This window comes from Salvelinus sp. IW2-2015, unplaced genomic scaffold (assembly GCF_002910315.2).
Source record: "Salvelinus sp. IW2-2015 unplaced genomic scaffold, ASM291031v2 Un_scaffold6108, whole genome shotgun sequence".
Lineage (NCBI taxonomy): Eukaryota > Metazoa > Chordata > Actinopteri > Salmoniformes > Salmonidae > Salvelinus > Salvelinus sp. IW2-2015.
The window spans coordinates 1-5,816 of NW_019947372.1; the positions used below are offsets into that span (position 1 = coordinate 1).

Sequence of the window (5,816 nt, forward strand, 5' to 3'; positions counted from 1 at the left end):
CCACTGTCTCGTTAGCGCAATATTCCTCCTCATGCCACTGTCTCGTCGCAGTATTCCTCCTTCATGAGCACATGTCTCATAGCAGTATTCCTTCCTTCAATGACCCACTGTCCTCAGTAGCCAATATTCCTCCTTCATGACCACTGTCCGTCAGCAGTATCCCTCCTTCATGACACTTTCTCGTCAGAGTATTTCCTCCTTCATGGCACTGTCTCGTCAGCAGTATTTCTTCCTTATGACCACGTCTCGTTTAGCAGTATTCTCCTTCATGCCACTGTTCGTTTAGCAATATTCCTCCTCATACCATCCGTCGGTTCCTTCTTTACCCTTTCGTCAGCAGTATTCCTCCTTCATGACCACTGTCTCGTCAGGCAATTATTCCTCCTTCAATACCACGTCTCTCGCACTTCTCGCACTGTCTCGCAGCAGTATTCCTCCTTCAATGACCACTGTCTCGTTAGCAGTATTCCTCCTTCTGACCACTGTCTCGTTAGCAGTATTCCTCTTCATGACCACCTGTCTCGTCAGCAGTATTCTCCTTCATGACCACTGCTCGTCAGCAGTATTCCCTTCATGACCACTGTCCTCGTCAGCAATATTCCTCCTTCATGACCACTGTCTCGTCAGCAGTATTCCTCTTCATGCCACTGTCTCGTTAGAAGTATTCCTCCTTCATGAACCACTGTCTCGTTAGCAGTATTCCTCCTTCATGACCACTGTCTCGTCAGCAATATTCCTCCTTCCATGACCACTTGTCCTACGTCCGAGCAGTATTCCTCCTTCATGACCATTGTCTCGTTAGCAGTATATCCTCCTTCATGACCACTGTCTCGTCAGCATAATTCCTCCTTCATGACCATATGTCTCGTTCAGCAGTATTTCCTCACCTTCATGACCACTGTCTCGTCAGCAGTATTCCTCCTTCATGACCACTGTCTCGTTAGCAGTATTCCTCCTTCAGACACTGTCTCGTCAGCAGTATTCCTCCTCTCATGACCACGGTCTCGTCCAGCAGTATTTCTCTCCTTCATGACCACTTCTCCGCAGCAGTATCCTCCTTCATGACACTGTACTCGTTAGCAGTATCCCCTTAACTGTCTCATTCAGCAGTATTCTCTCATGCACCACTGTCTCGTCAGCAAGTATTCCTCCTTCATGCACGCTCTCGCGTAACCTCGCTGAACGTCGTCAGCAATATTCCTCCTTCTGACCATTGTCTCGTCAGCCAGTATTCCTCCTTCATGACCACTGTTCTGCGTTAGCAGAATCTTCCTCCTTCATGCACACTGTCCTCGTCACAGTATTCCTCCTTCATAGACCACTGTCCTCGTCCATGCAATTTACCTCCTCTCGAATGACCATGTGTCTCGTCCGCAAGATTCCTCCTTCATGGACCCACCTGTCCGGTCAGCAATATTCCCTCTTCATGCCAATTGTCTCGTTTAAAGCTATATTCCTCCTTCAGACCACTGTCTCGTCAGCAATATTCCTTCCTTCATGACCCACTGGTCTCGTCAGCGTATCCTCCTTCATGACCCTGTCTCGTTAGCAGTATTCCTCCGCTTCATGACGCACTGTCTCGTCAGCAAATTTCCGCTCCTTCATGACCATTGTCTCCCCGTCCAGCAGTTATTCCCTCGCTTCGACCACTGTCGTCTCAGCATATCTCCTTCATACCACTGCTCGTCACTATATTCCTCTTCATGACATTGTCTCGTTAGCAGTATTCCTCCTCATGCCACTGTCTCGGTCAGCAAACTTCCTCCTTCATGACCACGTGCTCGCAGCAATCATTCCTCCTTCATGACGCATTTCTCGTTTTAGCAATATTCACTCCTTCATGTATCCGACATATCTCCATTCTAGCCTGTCGCAATGTTCTTTCTGCAGGTCGTAAGCAGTCATTCCTCCTTCATGACCACTGCTCATCAGTCAGCAGTTTCTCCTTCAGGCCACTGTCTCTTCAGCAGGTTTCCTCCTTCATGCCACTGTCTCGTTAGCCAGTATTCCCTCCTTCATGCACCATTGTCTCAATTAGCAGTATTCCTCCTTCATGACCACTGTCTCGTCAGCAGTATTCCTCCTTCATGACCACTGTCTCGTACCAGCAGCTTATTCCTCCTTCTGACCACTGTCTCGTTAAGCAGTATTTCCTCCTTCATGCACCATTGTCTCATTAGCAGTACTTGCCTCGCTTCATAGACACTGTCTTGTCAGCATATATTCCTCTTCAATGACACTTGTCTCATAGCAGTATTCCTCCTTTCATGAGCCCTGTCTCGTTAAGCAGCTTCCTCCTTCATGACCATTGATCTCTTAGCCAGTATCCTCCTTCATGACCACTGTCCTCCGTCAGCAGTTCCATTCCTTCCTTCATGCCACTGTCTCTAGCACGTATTCCTCCTTCATGACCACTGTCTCGTCCAGCAGTATTCCCTTCATGACGCACTGTCCGTTAGCAGTATTCCTGCCCTTCATGACCATTGTCTCATTAAGCAGTATTCCTCCTTCATGACCGACTGTCTCGCAGCAATTCCTCCTTCATGAACCATATGTCCTCATTAGCAGTATTCCTCCTTCATACCAACTGTCCATTAGCATATTCCTGCTTACATGACCACTGTCTCGCAGTCAGTATTCCTCCTTCATGACCACTGCTCGTCAGCAGTATCCTCCTTCATATGACCCCTGTTCCTCGAGCAGTATTCCTCCTCTTCATGCACTGGTTCTCGTTAGCAGCATTCCTCCTTCATATGACCTGTCTCTTGTTAAGCAGTATTCCTCCTCCCATCGACCACTGTCTGCGTTAGCGTATCCTCCTTCATGAACACTTGTTTCGTCAGCAGATTCCTCCTTCCATGACCACACTGGTCTCGTTAGCAGTATTCCTCCTTCATGACACACTGTCCTGTCGCAGTCATTCCTCCCTCCATGACCACTGTCTCGTTGTAAGCAGTATTCCTCCTTCCATACCACTGTCTCGTCATAGCAGTATTCCTCCTTACATGACCAGTACTCGTTAGCAGTATTGCTCCCCTTCATGACCACTGTCTCGATTAGCAGTTTCTCCTCCCATGACCACTGTCTCGTCAGCAGTATTCCTCCTTCAGTGCACTGTCTCCGATCAAGCAGTATTGCTCCTCCATGACCACCTGTTCTCGTTAGCAGTATTCCTCCTTCATGACCACTGTTCGTTGCAGTATGTCTCCTTCATAGACCACTGTCTCTCAGCAGTATCCTCCTTCATGACCATTGTCTCGTTAGCAGTATTCCTCCTTCATGACATTGGTCCGTTAAGCAGTATTCCGCTCTTCATGACCAACTGTCTGTCAGCAGTTATTCCTCTTCATGACCACTGGTCTCGTTAGCAAGTATTCCCCTTCATTGACCACTGTCTCGTTAAGCAGTATTCTCCTCATGACCACCGTTCGTTAGCAGTATTCCTCCCTTCATGACCACTGTCCTCGTCAGCAGATTCCTCCTTCATGACCACTGTCTCTGTTGAGCAGTATTCCTCCCTCCATGACCACGTTCGTTAGCAGTATTCCTCCTTCATGACCCACTGTCTCGTTAGCAGTATTCCTCCTTCATGACCAACTGTCCTACGTTCGCAGTATTCCTCTTCATGACCACTGTCTCAGTAGCAGCAGTATTCCTCCTTCATGAGCACTGTCTCGTTGCAGTTAGCAGTATTCCTCTGTTTCCTGTAGATGTTTCAGACTGCCAAGGCTGTGAAGGCAGCATGGTTTATTCTCAGTAGCAGAATGTGGTCTGAGAGGGCAGCTGACCAACCACACCGGTTTATACTGCATGGGAATATAAACAGACAAAAACAGAGGCAGGCGGGCGAGCAGACATTCACTCAATCAGTCACTGTCTCACTCATTCATTCACTCAGTCACTGTCTTACTCAGGCACCGTCTCACTCACTCATTCATTCACTCAGTCACTGTCTTATTCAGTCACTGTCTTACTCAGTCACTGTCTTACTCAGTCACTCACTCACTCGTATGTTCAGGAGACATAAGATTTGGCATGAGTCCTCAGATCCTCAAAGAGTTCTACAGCTGCACCATCGAGAGGATCCTGACTAGTTGCATCACCGCTTGGTATGGCAACTGCTCAGCATCCAACCGCAAGGCGCTACAGAGGGCAGTGCTTACGGTCTAGTACATCACTGGGGCTAATCTTTCTGCCATCCAGCAGTAGGCTCCCAAGTGGCGCAGCGGTCTAAGGCACTGCATCTCAGTGCTAGAGGTGTCACTATAGACCCTGGTTCGATCTCGGGCTGTATCACAAACGGCTGTGATCGGGAGTCCCATAGGGCGCACAATTGGCCCAGCGTCGTCCAGGTTAGGGGAGGATTTGGCCGGGGTAGGCCGTCATTGTGAAATAAGAATTTGTTCTTAACTGACTTGCCTAGTTAAAAAATATATATACCAGGCGGTGTAGGAGAAAGACACTAAAAACTGTCAAAGACTCCAACCACCAAAGTCATAGACTGTTTTCTCTGTTACAGCATGGCAAGCGGTACTGGAGTGTCAAAGTCCAAAAGTCTCCTTAATAACAGCTTCTACCCCCAAGCCATAAGACTGCTAAACAGTATATCAAATGGCTACCCAGACTATTTTCATTGACCCCCTTTTTTAGACTGCTGCTTGCTGTTTAGTATCTATGCATAGTCACTTTACCCCTACCTACAGTCATGGCCAAAAGTTTTGAGAATGACACAAATATGAATTTTCACAAAGTTTGCTGCTTCAGGATCTTTCGAAATTTTTGTCAGATGGTACTATGGAATACTGAAGTATAATTACAAGCATTTCATAAGTGTCAAAGGCTTTTAACGACAATTACATTGTAAAGGCTTTCGTCCTCTTYGTCTGAGGAGGAGTAGGAAATATCGGACCGATGTGCAGCATGGTACGTATCCATAATATCTTTTAATAGAATGAATACAAAAAGAACAAGAGAATCAAAATGAAAACCGAAACAGTCCCGAATGGTGAAAACACTGAAACGGAAACAACCACCCACAACACACAATGGAAAACAGGCTACCTGAATATGGCTCCCAATCAGAGACAACGAAAAACAGCTGCCTCTGATTGGGAACCACACCAGGCCGTTTCAGCCCTGCCACAAAAGGACCAGCTGACATCATGTCAGTGATTCTCTCGTTAACACAGGTGTGAGGTGTTGAGAGGACAAGGCTGGAGATCACTCTGTCATGCTGATTGAGTTCGAACAACAGACTGGAAGCTTCAAAAGGAGGGTGGTGCTTGAATCATTGTTCTTCCTCTGTCAATCATGGTTACCTGCAAGGAAACACGTGCCGTCATCATTGCTTTGCACAAAAAGTGCTTCACAGGCAAGCATATTGCTGCCAGTAAGATTGCACCTAAATCAACCATTTATCAGATCATCAGAACTTCAAGGAGAGCGGCTCAATTGTTGTGAAGAAGGCAACAGGGCGCCCAAGAAAGTCCAGCAAGCGCCAGGACCGTCTCCTAAAGTTGATTCAGCTGCGGGATCGGGGAACCACCAGTACAGGCTACTCAGGAATGGCAGCAGGCAGGTGTGAGTGCATCTACACGCACAGTGAGGCGAAGACTTTTGGAGGATGGCCTGGTGTCAGAAAGGGCAGGAGGCGACTTCTCTCCAGGAAAAACATCAGGGACAGACTGATATTCTGCAAAAGGTAGAGGGATTGGACTGCTGAGGACTGGGGTAAAGTCATTTTCTATGATGAATCCCCTTTCCGATTGTTTGGGGCATCCGGAAAAGATGCCCCAAACAAAAAGAAGACAAGGTGA

General features: G+C 47.5%; 1 long non-coding RNA gene across 1 annotated transcript; it reads right to left on the reverse strand.

The window, feature by feature from the left end:
• Positions 1 to 585: 585 nt before the first annotated feature.
• On the reverse strand, positions 586 to 2,103 carry LOC139026860 (uncharacterized). Its single transcript, XR_011478805.1, has 4 exons — positions 2,059 to 2,103; positions 888 to 964; positions 681 to 739; positions 586 to 647 (listed from the first exon to the last, which is right to left on the reverse strand). It is a non-coding gene; the product is annotated as an uncharacterized lncRNA (long non-coding RNA).
• Between the last annotated feature and the right edge of the window lie 3,713 nt (positions 2,104 to 5,816).